Source organism: Corvus hawaiiensis, chromosome Z (genome assembly GCF_020740725.1).
Source record: "Corvus hawaiiensis isolate bCorHaw1 chromosome Z, bCorHaw1.pri.cur, whole genome shotgun sequence".
Lineage (NCBI taxonomy): Eukaryota > Metazoa > Chordata > Aves > Passeriformes > Corvidae > Corvus > Corvus hawaiiensis.
In genome coordinates, this window is record NC_063255.1 from 76372017 (window position 1) to 76391601 (window position 19585).

At 49.0% G+C, this 19585-nt stretch overlaps 2 long non-coding RNA genes across 5 annotated transcripts; both read right to left on the bottom strand.

The window, feature by feature from the left end:
• Positions 1-328: 328 nt before the first annotated feature.
• On the bottom strand, positions 329-3908 carry LOC125320111. The gene is made up of 3 exons (XR_007201006.1): positions 3734-3908; positions 3094-3162; positions 329-414 (listed from the first exon to the last, which is right to left on the bottom strand). It is a non-coding gene; the product is annotated as an uncharacterized LOC125320111 (long non-coding RNA).
• A 5340-nt stretch (positions 3909-9248) lies between these two features.
• On the bottom strand, positions 9249-16005 carry LOC125320109. Of its 4 annotated transcripts, XR_007201002.1 has the most exons (7): positions 15828-16005; positions 14636-14931; positions 13605-13792; positions 12165-12285; positions 10899-11527; positions 10201-10307; positions 9249-9822 (listed from the first exon to the last, which is right to left on the bottom strand). It is a non-coding gene; the product is annotated as an uncharacterized LOC125320109 (long non-coding RNA). The 4 variants fall into 4 exon arrangements; XR_007201001.1 differs by lacking the exon at positions 15828-16005 and having other exon boundaries at positions 14636-15240; XR_007201003.1 differs by lacking the exons at positions 12165-12285; positions 13605-13792; positions 14636-14931; positions 15828-16005 and adding an exon at positions 12329-12507.
• Between the last annotated feature and the right edge of the window lie 3580 nt (positions 16006-19585).

The window sequence follows — 19585 nt, forward strand, 5'->3', positions numbered from 1 at the left end:
GCTCATCCCACACACAGAGGGGATGTTCTCCTTACATCCAGCCTGTCTTGAGTTCCAGCTAACACTGCCTTCTCTTGCCCTCCTTCCAGGTCCCTTTGTGAGGAGCCCTGCCCTGTCACTTCAGTCCCTGGCCTATGGGTGACCCAAGGATTGTTGGTCTCACCACATTCTGGAATAGTCTTTTGCACGGAGTGGTTTAGAGATGCCCTGTCATCTCTTCCTCTGTGTGCTGGCTTTCTCAGAAAAATTGAAACCCACTACCTAGAAAATCTCTTCCCGATTCATCTTCAACAGCTTAAAACAGTACCTGAATTACGAATGATCCACCTCGGTGGGATGGGGTTTGTCTTTCTTTAAGCGCAGTGTAACAACTCCTGTAAAACTTATCCCAGCGACCGAATTGCAACACCATTTCTAAGGAATAGGCAAAAAGGAGAAGACAGGAGTTCAGAAAAGAAGGGACATCTTTCCCCATGTTTCATTTGTCTATGCACTGCTTCATGCAGAAAAGCCTCTTTTTGAAGATCTCCTCTGTAATCTCTGTGAGTTCTGAGAAACGCACGGACACTGGACCTGTGCCCTACTAGAGATGAGGAAGCAGGTGGCTGAAAAGCGGATTGTGCATTGGAATGTTTAGTCACCCCTGTAGTATGGTTATGGTTGCGTTGACTTTTCCATAGTACTCCGTGGCTAAGAATGAGAAGTTACCCTTAGCTGTGTTTTAAGGATACTGAAACTTGAAAAGAAGTGGGCTTATCTTGTGTCTGGCAGCATGACTCATTCCCAATTTTCTACCCTACCGGTAGAATTTAATGTCAGTTACCAACACCACAAGGCAAATAATGGATATTATATTTCAGTGTTTGGGCCAAAAATTGGTTTAATAATTAACAACAGAAAAGGTTGTTAATTTTTAGGAAAGAAAAATCCTTAAAACTGTGGTATGTGGTTTTAGATTAAGATTTTTCTCTTAAAATTAATCCTTTCCCCTTTAGAAGTAATTGGTAGAGAACATCACTCAATGTACAGGCCTGATGACTTAAAGTATTAATGCTGTTGCATATCTTTCCTTTTTCCCTACCTGGCACTGTAGCTTTTGAATCACAGTTTTTACCACTTTGAAAATGCAGTTTTAATGTTTTCCCTACTGGTGACTACTTACCAGTTCCAAGTAAAAGAGCAGTCAGTTCTGAAAGCGAAATATGCCTTACGTAAATCTGTTTTTTCACTGGTCTCCTGGTATTACGTGCAACAGGGGCAACGTTCAAACAGTCTAAACTGACTTATTTTTGAGAAGCTGTTAGAAATGATAAATATTTTCAGTATATCTGCAATACATTAGTGTGTGTTTCAGGTGAAACTGTCCTTTGTGCTCTTCTGCTAGCATGTAGGATCTCCTTGCAGCGTAGGAAGACACAATGTTCACTTTCGGATTGGCACACAGCTGTGTCACTGCCTTCACCTTTCCATCTCAGATGCTCAGAGAGTTTTTCCTCCAACACCTGCGACAGCAATGTCCCTTAAGGTGATGCAGACATGGTGGGCATGCAGCAGCCAAGCCGTTGCTGATCTTCTGGGAACTAACTGCTGGTGCTGAACCCATCCTTTGCTGTTTACTTCTATACTGTACTTGTGGCAAAGGCTGTTCCTGCCAGTGTTGTAGGTTACTTGGTCTAACCACAGCACCATGAAGAGTAGAAGCTGAAGAAATAAACGTACATTTTTCTGACCAATTTACCTGGAGTCTGTATTTGGACTTACATTGCTGATAAAAGTGAGAACTTCCTGGGAAACAAGTAATAAGTCAGTGAATTTAGCATGTATTTCTTGGGTTCCTTGGCTACAGAATGGGGAAGAGAATCTTCATGCCTTTCTTCCTCCTTACAGATGTGGTTTTAACCCAGTATGCGAACACGTAGACCCCAAGTTTTACATAACTAACAATATTTGCATGGGAGGTAGAATCCCATCAGGCAAAGTGAATCTTACTGCAACAGCAGGTACGGAGCATCCACGCTTTTGAGTCCAGTGAATTCAAAACCCAGGTTTTGAAACCTGCTCACCAACACTGAGGGGGCCACCTTAGTCCCTGGACTTTAGAGGGTAAGAAGAGAGAAGAACATGAAGTCTTTTATACAAAAAGCCAGAACCACAAAGCAAGAAGTCATGGTAACTGCCCTGAAACTGCACCTTAGTTTTGGGATGAACTTGGTCTGAAATGGTTCTTTGCTGAACTTCACAAGCAGCTTCTGCCTCTTTGTGTTTGCTCACTTGGGTTTGTTTGTCTGCAAACAGCATCTATCTCCGGTTGTTCTAGTGCTGCTCCCCCCCGACTAAAATCTCTCTGCACATTCTGCAGCCTCCACTGAATATCTGCATGAACTGTTTTGTGTGATGTGTGCACAAGTCTTGTCAAACCTGAAGCTGTGATGGCCTGGTTTGGGTAACCCTGTCTCCTGGACATGCTGCTCAGGTGTGCCAGGATGGTTATCCTCCCTCAAGTGAGCTGAGCTAGTGGAAGCGCTCCGGGGACGTTTAAGAGCGCAGGTACCTCAGGAGGAAGAAATTCTCATCGTCTGTGCCCATTCAGGCTGGCTGTGAGTGTGCCGAGGGGAAATGGCATTTGTTACCTGAGTAGCTCCAGGAGGACTAAAGGTCATGCTGAAATACTCCGGGGAGGACTGTGGCAAAGGAACAAAACTGGGATTAAGGGGAGTTTTCAGTAATAATTGCATCTCGTTCTGGCTGCTGTCACAGGTAGTTGAGTCACTGGCTAAGGTAGCTCAGAAGTGATTTTGGAATACTGCTGTTGGACTTTACATGGTATGGACTCTTCCTCATCCAGATGTGTGGCTGTGAGCCTGTGTGTTTATCAGTGACACACAAGCTGAGAGAGGCAGACAAATTCTGCAGGGCTCTTGGGGTTCAGGTGCCCTCCTGCATCCTTCTGCTTGCTGGAAAAGCTTCTTGCCAAGCAATGGAAGAAATATCTCCCTCTTCTTGTCCAGGAGTATCATCTCAGCGACCTGCATCTTGCAGCTCATGTCAAGGGAAGTACTGGGGACCTGGACATCTCGTGGACTCAAAACTCACCTCATATGTTTGCTGTGTCCTTCAGTAAAGGATGTCTTCTTACCAGAAGAACTTGAAGACATTTGAGACCTAAGCCAAAGTAAAAGAAAAGAAAGAAATTAAAGCATCTGTTGTCAGCATTTAGGATCAAGAAAATGCAAATATTTGCAAAAGGCTCAAGTGAAGAAATGAAGAGACAAAGTAGGGTTTGCTCTATTAAAGCTAGGGATATAAGTCTGCCTGCTTATGCACCCAACTGCTTTCCAGGTATGCACCTGCCAGGGATTTTACCTTTCTGTATGCTGTAGGTCTCAGGCTAAAAGCATCAACAGGCAAACCCAACCAGACCAAAGTAACCAACCAACCAAAAAAACTCCACAAAAATCCCCAACCCAAAACTAAACTGAACTAAACTAAACTAACAAACCCCCCACCCCCCGCCCCAAACACCAATCCCCCACCAAACCAAATAAAAAGTAGGTGGAGAAACTTGTTCCCATAATGTCACTCCTTTGACACAAGACAGTTTAGACTACTCTTTTGGAATGTAAAAGAAAACCATACATTCTAGGTAGCAAGATTCAATTTTCACTGGATAAATAAGAAGGACATTTTAGTGTTGGGAGAATTTGACCCTTACTCTTCAGCAAAAAATGGGTACCTTACTTTCCTGGAAACATCACTTCTGTTTATGGTATTACAGTCACTCCTGACTCGGCCAAATAACAGCTCCTTGTCTGCCGACGAATACAGCCACGATTCTCAGGTATTTCGGTGTGTGGAGATAAGCAGCAGGTGAAAAGGAGCACAAGCCATCTCCTCTGAGCTCCTGCTGTTTATGGGAACAGATGCGGGCCTCGGGGATGTTTGCTAAAACACTGCACTCCAGCAATCAAACTCCACACATTCAGAGTGCTGAGTGCTGAGGCACACTCAGCACTCCCTGGCACCAGCTGTGGTGAGGACTGTGTGCTTCTGTGAAGCCAACACACAGAATTACCCCTGTTAAGGTCAAAGCAATGGCATTGTTTAAGAATTAGACAAATTTATCGGACAACATTATTTTGATGACAGAATGTAAATTTATTTTTTGCAGACAGCACAGCAGATGATGGAAATTGCAATCAAATATGTCTGTAGTAGGCAAACTAGAATGCAAGGCTGATGGTTTCATTCTGAGATTTAGATCTTAACTGTGTTTGTGCTGGACAAACAATAGGATATACTATGACAAGGAGAAAGAGGTGAAAATGCTTTGAGAAAGGAGGAGCATGAGCCATCTTAGCATGAAAAGCAGGGGTCTGTGCTTGCTGGGCTCTCACACAGGCCCAGCTTTCTGCCCCATGGCCAGTCTGATTCTAGTTATGAACTCCGTGGAGAGCAATAACTGTCCTGACTTAAGCAGTGGAAAGGGGAATGTGCTTGCTTGGGTAAATTGATGGTTTTCTAGTAAATCTTTGTCTGACCATGAAAGAATAAGGGAAGAGACAAAAATTTCATAACACCATTTGAAAGAGCTGGGAAAAAGGAACGGTGGAGTTGTTCTCTTCCTCTGGTCTGAAATCAACAATAGTTTTCAAAGTCTGATGCCCAAAAACTGGGCAAGAAAGCAGTACTCCGTAGTATGAGGCCTATAGAGCAGGTATTTGTTTATTGGACACCGGGAGTGAGGGGAGTAACTCCACCACAAACTCACTCCATTCTTCGCACACTACTAGATTTTATACTTTTTTTCCTTAATATGCACATTATACTTTCCTAACCTTCATATTGCAACATGTTTTCCAATCGCGTGATTATGTCAGCCCTTGCAGCACATGCACAGTCTCTGCACGAGGTGGTGGTCAGCCTCCTGGTGGTCGTTTCTGATGAAGGCGCCTAAGTCTTCCTGAACTTTTCACCCCTGCTTCCTGCATATGCTCTCTAAGATTGCCGGCTCAAATAGCCGGTGGTTAGCTTTTGCAGTTAGCCTGTTCTGCTAAATGTGCTGATTTCTAGAAAGGGCTTCATTCACATGCCCTGTTACAAAGGAACTACTTCTTTCCGCATAGCTACAGCTTTTTGCAGAGCTCAAGCATTATCTTGTTGCCTAGGCACCAGTAGCCTGGCTTTGCTAGTGCTGAGCAACCAATCTGACAGAACTTCTATTGCAGGGACATCTGATTTCATTCTACTCTTTGTTTCCTTCCAAAGCCCAGCCATGGCTGAAGGAGGAACCGAGGGAGTTGTCTTGGATCCTACACCCCAAACAGGGCCACTCGTGGTCTTGTCCGGATTCTAAATACTGAAAGGTAAAGACACGTTCCACCAATGAAGGGATGCACAGATCCCACTGATGGTAATGCCTGGTTAAGGAGCAGACCCGTAGAACATTTGGTCAGAAGGGTCATCTAGAGGGCAACTTTGGCTCAGGGCCTGTTGTTGAGGCCTCAGTCCTTCAGTGCTTTGTGGTGCAAATGAATGCCCTGGAGGGCTGGAAAGGAACAAGTCCCTCTTTAGCACACTGCAGACAGGGAACGGGATTAGCCCTGCCAGGCCGGGCTGGGGCCAAGAGCAGAAGGCCGGCACGCTGCGTTTGCCCACAGGCAGCCGTGCAGAGCAAGGAGGCCGCTCCTGCCCTGGGGCTGAGGTGCCCGAAGCTGCCTCCCTGCTGCGCAGCTCTGCGGGGCCCGTGGTGCGCAGCGTCCTGGGCAGCCAGGGCAGCCCGGCTGCCTTGGAGCACCAGGAGCGTCCCAGAGAAGCTGCGGCCCTTTGCTTTGGAACTATTTCTCCCAGTAGTTCTTCCGAGTTCTTCTTTGGACTATTTCTCCGAGTCTTGTCATTAATCCATAGTTTCTGACGCGTTTTCCTTTCTTCTTGCAAAGTTAAGACATCTTTTTGAGAGAAGTGACTGACGTGGCTTCTGCTGCGGGTGGTGCTTTAGTCTGCAGGTCAGGGCAGGTGATTTTAACCAAGGATGGAGTCCAAAGGTAACGTTCCAGTTTCGCCAAGTCAGTAAAACCATTTACAATGGCGGTACTGATGCTAAGCAGCTTTCCTCGTTTTTGGAAAGTTGCAACCTTAAAAAACCCAACAGGTTTTCCTACCTAAGGATACCAGCAGTAGTAAGATGCCAATTCTTTGCAGCTCTTTTCTGTATCCTTGGTGCTTTTAAGAGTTCCTCAGTCCCCAGCAGGAAAGAAAGCACGTGTGATAATGTAAGTGATTTGAGAGCTGTGTGTTGTGCCTTGCCACATCAGCGTTCGTGACAAGCTGGACACCCCACTCGTAGGTCTGTCGAGTTGAATTCACCCTAATTGTGTGCAAACAGCAGCCCAGAGACGCCGAGAAGAGCAAGGACGGTGCTGGGTGGGTGGGTGTGCACGGACACAGCCGTGGGCTGGTTGCTGTGTGGGCAGAAGGCTTTGGACAGCAGTACATCTTCACTCTCCCAAGTTGGAAGAATATTTCAAATCTACATGAAATGAAAATAGTTCTCAAAATTTCTCAAAATGTATCAAATAATACATATTCATTTATCATATATTCAATTTATCTTCTATAGTATGATATAGGATGTATTTTAATAGATATAATAAATAGAATATGTCAAATTTATACTTGATCTTTTCCTAAGCCATAGCCTGTGGGGCTTATAGACCGTCTCCTAGCAGTGCTACAGTTTTGCCTTCTGGTCCTACTTATTATAGCATCGTTTCCCCTGCGAGTTCCTTCAGGGAACTTCACTCCAAGGGCTTCCATCACTTCAGCACTTGTGAGAACTTGTTGCTTCCCAGTTCTCCAGCATCCTTCTGGATTTTGGAGCATTTCAGCACTTGGGTCAGTGGCCCTTCCCTCATCCCTACCCTGCAGCAGTTAGAGTCACCGTTCCCTCGCCCTGGCTCCAGACCCTTTGCCAAAGTGCTGCCAAAGGCAGCGCAGCTGGCTCAGGATCCCTGGTTGCTGCTGCTCTCCAGGATGAGCTTCAGAGGGACACTTGGAGCGCTCCCTAAAGAGCTCCCGGTGGGATGGGGGTGGATTTCTCCTCCTCGGGTGGCTCCTGGCTGCAGTTCTACGCTCAGGGTGATGCCTTTTCCTGGTTCTAAAACCAAGAGTCATACACGGTTAGAAGGGGAAAAGGGATTTTACCTTGGTACTTATTTTAAGGATCCTTAGGTGCACACGTCCAGGTCATATGCATCGAGAATTACAGCAGTGGAAAAACTCAGTTGGGAAGTACAGGGACAACCCAGAGAGAGTAGCTGTGCGTGTAGAAATGGGACCCTCAAAACCCAGATTTGCAAGATTTGTCAAGAGACATCCATGACATGGGTTCAAGCCCTGCCCGTAGCCTTGCTGAGAGTCCGCATACAGCCAAGGAGAAGGGACAACATCAGTCCCCATGAAATATTATATGGCAGGCCATACCAGGTTCCACATATCCCAGGGGAAATTCATATGAGAAGTAAAAATGATTTGCAAAAGTATTTAATGGCTCTGAGTTGCACTTTGCAGAAGCTCCAGAGATTCGTCGTGTTCTCCAAACCAATAGGATTGGACACAGCTGCTCATCCATTCCAGCCTGGAGACTGGGTCTACATCAAGTGGTGGGACAGCGACCCCTTGCAAGCCAAGTGGAAGGGACCATTCCAAGTTTTGCTGACCACTTTTACTGCGGTCAAGGTTGCTGGCAAGGGACCGTGGATTCACTACTCCAGGGTGAAGAAAGCTTCTGCTCCCAAAATCACCAAGAAGACAGAAACTGATTCAAAGCAGAAAGATGCAGTTTAAACTGTTTTTTACGTGTTTGCTGTTTGCCCAACTGGTAACCATGGTTCAAGGTTCACCCCATGATTTGCATAAGATCGTGGTCCAAAATGTGTCCAAAGTTCTTAATAAGAGCGATTGCTAGATCTGTACTCAGTTACCACCCCTAGATGGGAATGGTCACTGGCCATTGATTGGCATTTTAATAGAAAAATTAAGAAAGATTTGGATGAAATTTGGAAGGGAACTCAAATTCTACATGAAGTAGCTTCTAGAAATAACACCTTAAAATTTGATCATGTTTTTGATACCCTCACCTCATGATTACCAAACTGGGCCTGGGTAAAAGAAATATTCATCGTAGCTGTAATTGTAGTTATTATCTGTGTAATTTCCTGTGGAGCAGCCGGTTGTGTAAACCGGTTCTGCGGGTAAAGAATAGAGTAGAGACTAGACAAGATAGAGTTTTGTTAGTCTCTAAAAGGGGGGAAATGATGCCATGAAGATTTTTGCCTTTTCTTTCATACCCCTGTTATCCCTTTTTACAACTTCTGTATTCCTAGTGCTTTTTGCCTACATTCTTAGACTTGTTTGTCAAACTGAGAGACTAAACATTTTAGAAGCTTCGTAGCTAGGGATCAGTGTGCCCCAGACCCCAAGGTCCTCTCCAGAACACATTCTGTAAACTAAGATAGAACCATCCAGGGGAAGGTTCCTTAGAGAAGGGGGCTCACTTGAGCCTCTCATTGGGGAATCTTGGATAGATATGCTAATTAGTAAAACCTATAATGTTATACCCGATGTTGGGGAGACACACACATGCTCAGCGGGGTGCATCTTGATGCGTATGACCTGGACGTGTGCACCTAAGGATCCTTAAAATAAATACCAAGGTAAAATCCCTTTTCCCCTTCTAACCGTGTCTGACTCTTGATTTCAAGACCAGGAAAAGGCATCAAGGGGAGTCACATTTTCTCAGCAGGCCTCTGCAGCGAGTCTGTAGCCAACGTGTGGCTCTGCTGCCATCCCAAATGTGCCGTTCCCTTGCCCAGCCTGGCTGCAGCTGGGGGATCTGCTGGGCATGGCTGGGGATTTTCATGGCCAAAATCCTCCAGCAGCATCCTGTTTACATCTGCCCAGTCCTTTGTACAGCACAAATCTACCCTTCTTGCAGTTTAAACATCGAAATTATTGCAGATTGCTACCCTTGCACTGCTAATGTACAAATACACAAAAAGCAATTTCAGTTTAAAAATGACATTTATTTAAAATTGCTGCCAATACATGAACATAAAACTATCAACTGAAGTTTACAAAACTAATTTATTGTTACAATCATGCTATGTAAATAGATACAAATACCCCCTTCAGTTAAAAAAAATTAATTTACTGGAACCCTCTACTACCACTCTCTACACACAAATATCAACTGAAGTTTAACAATTTAATTTATTACATAATTCTACAACTGTACGGCCCATATATGAATACAGAAATACAGATATCCCTCTCTAAAGAATCCCAGATCTAGAACTAAAAAAATAGAATTCTAGAGCTATACAATTCCATACATACTGAAATATAAGTAAATACATATAAAATCATAAAAACATACAGATGTAAATATATATTAAATATTTCATGTGAGATATAACAAGACATCTATAATACACACATATCAAATTCCTCTATAAATATGCAAATATCAATGTACTAATATAAAAATCATTCCAACCCCATCAATCGATCAGGTACCCAACTGAACAAGTATGTAAATATAACTACAGATGTAAACAGATCGATATACATGCATCAATATACCCATACAAGTAGATATACAGATGGAAATATCCCCATTCTTTGAACGCTCTTAGTCATACTCCACACATCTATAAATAGAATTAAATCAGGAGGGATTGCAGGCGCCGATGTTCCCAGGCTCTCCCTCGGTCTCTTCCTCCCGTGCAGAGCAGCTCTCCTGGACGGGGACAGCAGATGGGACACCTGGCAAGCAAAGGGAACACCGAGTCAGGATCGGGACGTTTCCCTTGGCAGCACCTGCGCTTCCATCAGGGAAGAGAAATCTCAGAGCCTCCCCAGGAGGGTTAGAAAGAAAAAGCAGGCCCAGCGGGCCAGGCTGCGGCGAGCGCAGCCCCGGCGGGACCGTCCCGCAGCCCCCGGCAGCGCGGCACAGCCGGCACCGCTGCCGGGCCCTGCCGGCACAGCTGCCTTGCCCAAGGACAGCCCCTGTGCCGCCCGGGGCAGCCGCGCTGAGCGGCCCCAGCACGGGCAGGGCCCGCTCCTGGCCAGCCGGCCAGTGCCCGCGGCCAAAGCCCACGCCAGCCTCACGCCCACCCTGCCTCAGCGGCCCTGGGGCCTCACCCAGGGTCTCGGGCGGCAGCAGCAGGTCCCCGTTCGCTGCTCTTGCTGGCGGCCTTCAGCTTCTCCCTGCTGGTTCTCTCCGGCTCTTCTGAAGGTCTTCAGGGCAGCTGTGGCAAAAGTGGAGGCTCTGGAATTGGTTCCACAGCCTGGCAGAGCCACAGGCCCACACCCCTCCGTGCTCCCTGCTGGCCCCCTCCATCCCCTCAGCCCTGCCATCCCCTCAGCAAACCCCCAGTCCTGCCAGTTCCTGCAGACCCTCAAATTTTTCTCACCCCCCTCACTCCCTTCACACCCATTGAGTCCCCTTAGACCTGCCATCCCCCTCAGCCTGTGCCACTTCCCTTGTGGAACTTCTACCCCTCAGTCCCACCATTCATTCCCCACTTTTCCCAGTTCCCTCAGCCCCACTGGTCCCCTCAGCTCCCTCTAGAGCCCTCAGTTCCTGCCACTCCGCTCAGTCCTCCCAGCTCCCTCAGTCCTAACACCCCCCTTAGCCTGTGCCACTTCCCCGTCCCCTCAGTCCCCACCATCCCCAGCAGCTCCTCCACACCTCTCTGCTCCACCATTCCCTTCAGCTCTCCCAGTCCCTTCAATCCCCACCATTCCCCTCTGCTCCCCCACCATCGCTTCAGCCCCACCAGCACCTCAACATCAGTGTCACCTTCAGTGTCACCTCTCCCCAGCCCCCTCTGTCTCACCGTCCTCCAGCAGCTCCTCAGGGCACAGGGCCTGCGGCCACCGGCAGCTCCCACCGCTCCAGGGACACCGGGGCTGCAGCTGCTGCTCCGCCCGGCCCGGCCGCCAGCTCGGAGCCAGCACAGGAGGAGGGGACAGAGGGGGCACAGGGGGAAAAACAAGAGGTGAGAGAGGAAGAAGAGCAGGAAAGAGGTTAAAAAGCTGCCTATACCTATACAGATATCAATCTATGTACCTAATGCTCCATATACCCATAACTATATGAATGTATAACTGTGCACTTGTAACTATTTATAAACTTAACTGCATATATATAAATGCAACTGTACACATTTAAAAATGTAACTATGCAGACCTAGAAATACAACTATGCATACATAAATAAAACAATATACAGAAATATATATAAAAATTTACCTCTATACATCTTTAAATTCATCTATCTAGACATATCTATACAACTGTATAAATCTAGAAATATAACTACAGAGATGGATAAATATAACTATACACATCTATCAATATCACTATAGACAGAGGGATTGCACCTGCCAGATCTTCTCGCAGGCTCTCCCTCTGTCTCTTCCTCCCACTCAGGACAGCCCTCCTGGAGAGGTCAATCAGATGGAATCTGGGAAGCAAAGGGAACACTGAGCCGATATTGGCCCTTGTGCACATCTCCCTTGGGCAGCAATGGTCCTTCTTCTGAGGGACTGTTAAAGATGGCCTCAAAGGCAGACTCTCACTTGGGAGTTTGAAGGCTGCTCTTTAGAGAACAGGGAGCATTCCAAGTTTGCAAAACCTCCAAAGGTTTGAAGTCTCCCAATAAAGTCTCAGCACCCGCAGTGCAAATGGCACCAACGAGAGCCTGAAGCTCAGACAGTCCCAGCTTCTTCCCACACAGAAGCCCAGCCTTGTTCTCCCTCTGTGCTGACAGAGACACCTCACTGAAACGGCTGAAGCTGAAGGGTGCTGTGAGCTGGGTTATGAACCACATCGGGACACCCGGGTTGGTGACACAACTCCCACAGGGTCAGGGTTATTCACGGCTCTCTGGCCACAGCACAGCACTCGGTGTCAGTGCCTCTGGAGAAGCGTGGAGGGCAGGGCTCGGGGAGGCTGTGCCAGGGCAGGAATTGAACGAAAGGCACCAGGGAGCACCAACCCTGCAGACAGGAACTCAACTCTTCTCATCTCCCTTCCTGCCAGAGGCAGGCTCAGAGCAGCCACCTCAGAGCTCTCGAAAGCAGTGTGGGCTCTCTCCTTACCAGGCTCCTTGGGCTCCAGGGAACTGTTCCCTCAGTTCATGGTGCCAGGTGAAGCTCCCTCTGCTGCAGCCCTGTTCCCGGCCTCCCCTCCTGAAGACTCAGGGGCAACATTAATATTCCCCTTGAAAGAAAACCAGAAAGAAAGAAACCCAAAGATCACTCACTGTTTTCTTGGAATTACTTCAGGGGTACAAAACTTCAGAGCCTGCCACATTTTCTTCTCTTGAAGAAGAAAATGCTCTTGAAAACTGCTGTGTCTGAGTTTACAGAAGACAGAACTTCATCACACTTGGCAATGAGATATTGGGGATCCCAAAAAATCCCACACTCCACCTTGACTCTGCCCTTCCTGGCTAATATATCTGCAGCAGGCAGTGGGTCTGCATATTAAACAAAACAGAGAAATTCTTTGGCAAAGTTGTATAATAATACGCAAAAAGGCCAGTGCCAACACAGGAACTGAACACTCCAGGCAAGGCTGGGAAGAGGCAAGGGTTAAGAGGAAGGGGATTCCTAAGTCAAAGAGGGAATCTGGCAAACACAAGGACTCATGGTCCCTGACTGAACTGCTCTTCCACACAGAAGCAGCCCCTGGGCTTCAAGGAGTCCTTAACCCTTTCATGTCCAGCATCATCACTGTCCTGCTCACCAATCACACAAGTCATGGGGCCTCAAAACCAACACTTCTGCCCCCTAAAAGCTCCACTGCTCACACACTTTCATCCCTTGTTCCTAACAAAGAAGTCTGGGCCCCAAAGGCCTTCAACAGTGGAGAAGATTAATAGCCAGAGATCTGCCAGGATGAACCACACTTCTCATAGAGATATGATGGAACTCCATTTATTCCATTGTCAGACCCATAGTTATACCCTAATTCTCCAAGCACGCATAAGCAAGCTCCATACTATTGGATTACAGCTACTGTTGATGCGGCCTTTAATAGCAAGTGATTGGTTACAGTTTAATATGCACACGACTAACATAAGTCTTTCTCTTTCTATGGTCAGCATCCCACTCCGCCACATCCTGTCGGGTTGCCACATCGGCATTGCTCCTCTCTTTTTTCTCTAGTCAAGGACAGTTCACTAATACAGCTTGGATTGTGCATGTACATTCACTCAGCAATTTCTCTACAAAGATTGACTTCTCAAACACAGTCCAAAAGCTGCCAAAGCTTCCACTTCATCACCACAAAGGCCCCTGCACCAGGGATTCTTCCCAGCAAAAGGAGCACCCAAACCTGGCCACCACAGGCTCACGCCTCTCATCCTCACTAAGGGGGGAGACTTTCCATTCCCTCTTCTTTTGGAATCTTGCTTGACCAAGCAAATCCTTCCTTGTCCATTCAAAGCTTAATCCAAGAAGCCTTTGCTTCTCAGCCATGCAACAACATTCACAGCTCTCAGCCCAGCCCCGTTCATTCCCACCCAATGGAGTTACCTGAGCACAGGGAGACCTTTCAGGCAGGGATGGTGACAGCATCTCCTCCAGTGTCTCAAGAACAAGGTCGAGATCCAGGGGTGGCAATTCCTCTTGCCCAGGACTATTCCAAGCCCAGCTGGAGGCCGTCCATGCTGCCCAACCAGCACTGCCACGTGAAGCACTGGAGGCTGAACTGCCCGGTGTGGCTGCAGGAATCCAAACACATTGGTCAGGCTCCAGAATGTGGCTTTGGGACACAGAGCTCTATTGCTGCCTTGCAGCAAACATCACAGGAAGCACACAGCAAACCCAATTCCAGAAATGTATTCCAACTTCCCAGGGGATTGGAAGACTGATTTCTTCCTCGCAAACAGTGTTTCTTCTAATAAATGATAGGTAGGTATATTAAAGGATGGATTGTAAAACTGATCTACACACAAAGACTTTGTAATCTCAGCCTTTTCTATCTCCCCAGCAGCTTTTGGATGTGGCTGCTTCTGAGTTTCTCATCCCAACAGACCACAGAAAGTGGATGCACCCAGGAAGAGCCCAGATCTGCAGACACACATGCTAAAATTCAACTGTGATTGTATTGTAAAAAGCAACCTTGTGGGTGAGGCCGTATTCTGCAGCTGCAGCGTTTCTGGGGACACACAGAGCTCCCTGAAATTTAATAGCCTTCTTTGCAGGAGAGACAATCTGCAACCTCTGCAATATCCTATCAGCATCCTAGTTGGGCTTCATTCCAAGGAAGATGGGGGTGCACTTGACACTGACCGCTTGTGGACCAATGGTTTTTGCCTCTCCCTTTCATCCCTACAGAGAGGCTGCCTGGAAAACGGCCAGAACACCCTCCAAATCTGGAGGAAGGACAGCAAAAGCAGACAGAGATTGGTTTTGTTATCAAGGTCCTGCTTCCCAGTTCACTTGACAATTCCTGTCTGATTCACACTCGAGATGTACACATGACAGAGCACTGCAGGAAAATACTTCAAATGGTCACTTTTCATGATCTTCCTGAAAAGCAAGGGTACAAACTCTCTCCCTACCTGATGGGCTGTAGGCTGGGTGTGCTGCTCTGAAGATGTGCAGCTGCTGCTCTCTGGAAGTGCCACAAAAAGGCTTTGATGGTCTACAGGAACCAGCGGAATGATGAGCTCAGGCTGGCGTAGAAATCTGTGTGTGTCCTCTGAAGAATCCTCAAGAAGTCTGGAGGTGGCAAACATTTTCCTGGGAGTTGCTGGGAAAGCCTCACGCTCTTGAGAACCTGGACTTGTGCTGGAAGGGCCTAGAGGCAGCTCTGAATCCTCAGGTGAGGCAGCACCAAGGTTCTGGCTCAAGGGAGCTGTGGAGCAGAGAGGAAAGAAGAAAGGAAGCAAAGGGAAGGCTGAGTCACTATTGGTCCTTGGGTATGTTTCCCTTGGCAGCAACTGCACTTCTGTCAGGCAAGAGAAAAGCTCAAATCCTCACAAGCAGGGTGAGAAAGAAGAAATCCCCACATGTACTGGGGCTTTACAACAACCAATTCCTTGTCTACTTAGCTCTCCCCTACTCATTCGACAGTCTGGAAAAGTGTCCCATTGCAATTCCTTGGCAGGAGGCAACTGCCAGAAACCCAACTGCCGGGTCTTCTCCCTCTGCACCAAAGGGACAGGAGGCTCCCTCCAGCTGGGCCAAAGACCGAGCCCTCAGCACTCCGATGCACCCACGGAGAGCTCCCCAAGCATCCCCAGGGCCGGGCAAGGAGCAGAGCCAGCCACAGCTCGGGGCTGGGCCAGCTGCAGGCCCAGCGGGCCAGGCTGCGGCGAGCGCAGCCCCGGCCGGACCGTCCCGCAGCCCCCGGCAGCGCGGCACAGCCGGCACCGCTGCCGGGCCCTGCCGGCACAGCTGCCTTGCCCAAGGACAGCCCCTGTGCCGCCCGGGGCAGCCGCGCTGAGCGGCCCCAGCACGGGCAGGGCCCGCTCCTGCCCAGCCTCACGCCACCGTTTGTTCCTGCAGCTCCCACCCTGTTTTTTGCTTCGCCACCGGTGGTTCCTGCCTGCTCTCTTTCTCTTTCTCACGCTCAGATGTGGGCAGCCGAGACCGCGGCTGAAAGCGCTACTCGGCTGGGCCTGGCCGCCAGCCCAGCCCCCAGCAGTGCACAGAGGTGGCACAGCAGACAAGGCAATGGGGACAGAGGCAGCAGAGTGGGGATAGAGGTGACAAAGCAGCAGATGCCTTGACAGGTACCAAGAGATGTACCTAATTATCCATTGACACAGAGCATGTGAAAGAGCGGCCTCTAGAATGAAAACCTTAGCTTGATAGGTGTCACTATAAACATCTAGAAGCAGAACTAGAGGGAGAGGGGTTCCAGCTGCCCCATCTTCACAGCTTCTCCCTCGGCCCCTGTAGTGGTTTGGTCTAAAATACTCATTACTGTTTATCTGCTGTGAGATAAGAATTAGGAGAAATGCAAAGCAGGCACCAAACTTGAAAGAATAGAAAGAAGTTTATTAACAGACCTAAAAGAAGGGAAAAAAAATTATACCACCTTCAGAACTCTCCTCCTCCCCCCACCTTCCTCCCTTCTCCCACTGACAATGTAAAAAGACAACCCTTAAGATGTTCAGTCTGTTTACCACTGCCATAATAACCTTGTTTAGTCCATTTAGAAAGAGAAGTCTCTTCTTGCTCATGCTATGAAAACAGTATCACAACGAGGCAGCCACCCACTTCCAAATATTGTTCAGTCCATTTAGGAAGAGGAGTCTCTCTGCCTGCATGTGAGTCCCTTCCCCCGACTTGCAGCTTGTTCAAGGTCACACACAGATAGCAATTGGTTTTCCCATGTTCGAGGGTCCACTCTTGAAGTTTTTTGGGGTACAATTTTAAGGTTGAGCCGTTCAGAAACAAAACCAGAGGCCCCTCTCCTTCCCTGGGAGCAAAGGGTCTTCCTCATCTTCATTGTTAGGACTATCTCTGGGAGCATCTCTAGGAACTGAGGTTTTCTCCTTTCCCATTTGGAGCAAAAGTCCTCATCAGGTTCATCTCTAGGGACTGAGGTTTTCTCCTTTCCCATTTGGAGCAAAAGTCCTCATCTGGTCCATCTCTCCCTGTCCAAACTTCTCATGAAATTACAGCTGCGGCAGCATCTGCCTATCTCAGCGCAGGTGCTTTTGCTTACGAGTTGAACACTCCACCCCCCAGATCTTCATGGAATTACAACGGGATACTCTGATGTATCATAGCTTCACAACAGAATTTCAGCTTTAAGCATCTCCTCTCTCTCCTCCCTAGGGTTTTCAGCTCTTCACAGCAATAAAAAGGGTTAATCTCACCTCGGCCTTGCAGCTTTGCAGCTGGAATGTTGAATTTTTCTCATCGCAGTGGAGAGGGGGGAGAGCCGAGCCACTCCGGCTGCCCACGGCAAGGCAGTGGGGGGGGTTCCACGGCTGGAACAGGTCCATAGGCTCCAGGATGGCCGTGGCCCGGCCCAGCCTGGCCCAAGCAGGGCCTGGCCGGGCCCGCTGGCCCCCACTCGGGGCCCGCAGCCACCGTGTCCCAGCGCCGGAAACGAGAGAGAGCTTGGGGGGGAGGTTTGCCTGTTCTTAAGTGTGGATCACAGAGGCGGTCACAACTTTAAGTGGCTTAAAGAATTGTCCATATTCAAACTGGCCAGCTGATAGGTTCTATCAGGTCCCAGAGGAAACTGTAAGCACCCCTTAGCAAGGACATCCCTTCCGGGACTATGCTTGCTAACCTATGACAAGGTCATAGTGAGAATTCCAGCTGCTTGACTTTGGGCCTTTACTGCCTCAGTGGAACAGAAACATAACTCAGTGTTACACTTGGTTACAGATTTTGGGGGTTTTATACCCTATAGATTTTTGCCACATGCTCCTGGAAATAAATACCCAATTTCAGTGCCCATTTGCCTGCAAACTATGGAGCAGCAGCAGAGGGCTCCAAGAAGCAGCACATTAGAATTTCACGTCTGAGCAATTAGGTGGGGCGGGCTTGAGGTTCCCAGGCAGAAACGTGTGGTTTGTGTGTGGGTTTGCAGCACGCAGCCCTGGGCAGTGCCTGGAGTGAGATCTGTCCTTGCTCACCTGTGCTGGGAACAAGGAGAGCACCTGGATTTCTGCTGGAGGATTCCTTACAGCTCGTGGCATAGGCCAGGTCAGAGTGTGAGGACATCAGGCCAGTGTTCCCCTGGTGTTACACATCCTTTGGGAGGGGGGAAGAAGAGTTACTGAGTGCCTGAAGTGATTCCAAGAAAATACCGAGTGACCTTTGCTGGACTTGTTTTTCTTTCTCTTTTAAGGAGGATGTCAGTGCTGCCCCTGAGCATTCAGGAGAGCAGCCTGTGAACAGAGCTGCCACAGAGACAGCCTTGCCTGGCAGCACAAGCAATGGGACCAGCTCCCTGGAGCCAGAGGAGCCTGGTAAGGGGAGAGCCCACATTCCTTGAGAGGGCTCTGAGAGGGCTGCTCTGAGCCTGACGGGCAGGAAGGGAGATGAGAAGAGTTCAGTCCCTGTCTGCAGGGTCGGTGCTTCCTGGGCCTTTCGTTGAAATCCTGCACCGGCATCACCTCCCCAGCACTGTCCCCCACGCTCCTGCAGAGGCACTGACCCCGAGTCCTCTGCTGTGGCAACAGCGCAGTGAATGAACCTGACCTTGTGGGAGTTGTGTCATAACCCCGATGTCCCCATTCCAGCTGAGGGCCATGGATCCATTTGCTGCAGGGTGACAGCGCTACGCAGGCAGCACTGAGTGAGGTGAGTGTTGGAGCAACAGGAAAAAGCCCACCAAAATCTGAAGCCAGTGCAAAAGTCCAAACTTCTTGCCTCAAATCACAAAATTTGGTACCGGTCTGCTGATAACCTGAGACACAGGAGAAAAATAAGCAGCAGAACAGCTGAGGCCAAACATTTCTCAACTCTAAAGTAACTAAAGGAAAAGTAACTAAAGGAAAATCCAGTAACTAAAGGAAAAGCCTGAGCTCAGATTAGCAAGAACTCCAAGGAGAGAGGGAGCACTTTGGATCTGCATTCCAGAGCAAAGCTGGTGCAGCCTGCAGTCCTTGTGTGGAGCTCTTTCCCTCCCAGCTGTTCCTCCCAGAGCTGATGGCAGAGTTGGCAGAGCTGTGTCTCGCTGCAGAGGGAGTTCCTCAATCCCAGGGAACGGAGCTGGTTCGTGACTCGGCTCACAGCACCCTTCAGCTTCAGCCGTTTCAGTGAGGACTGAGGGCTCTGTCAGCACAGAGAAAGAGCAGGGCTGGGGTTCTTTGTGTGGGCTGCTTCTGTCTGTGGTTAAAGCTCTCATGGGTGCTACTTGCACTGCAAGTGCTGAGACTTTATGGGGACACTTTAAAGCTTTTGAGTTTGGAACACGCCGGAACGACTGCTGTTCCTTAGGGAGCAGCCTCCAATGCCAGGTGAGGGTCTGCCTTTGCAGCCATCTTTCCCAGTCCCCGGTAGAAGTACAGCTGCTGCCCTAGGGAAAGGTGCCCAAGGGCTGATACTGACCCAGAGTCCTCTGTGCTGCCCAGAGCTCTGCTCGTTGCACCTGGCCAGGAGCGCTGCCCTGCACGGCAAGAAGGGGCCGAGTTCCCAGCCTGGGCCGGCCCTGGGGGTGACGATGGCGGCAACGCTGCGGGGCCACAGCGCCTCGTGCAGAGCCCCCACTGCTGCCCCGAGGTCCCTGCGGACACCAAGAGACTGAAGAGGGACCATGAGGAGAGCCTGGCAGGCGGCCTGGAGCTGCCCAGCCCCGCTTCCAGCTGCTCCCAGCCGCACCTGGAGCCAATCCTGAGCAGGGACCTGCTGCTTCCACCCTTGAGCCACCTGAGCAGTGAGACCGGGGGAAAATGGGGGGCTGGGAGAGTTGGGTGGTGTGGGGTTTGAAAATCTTTGGGTCCGTGTAGAGGTGGGGTCAGTCATGTGCAGGGAGAGCTGGAGCATCTGTCACTTGTGTGCAGAGGGGAAGGACCTGGCAGTGAGGCTTCTGGCAGTGC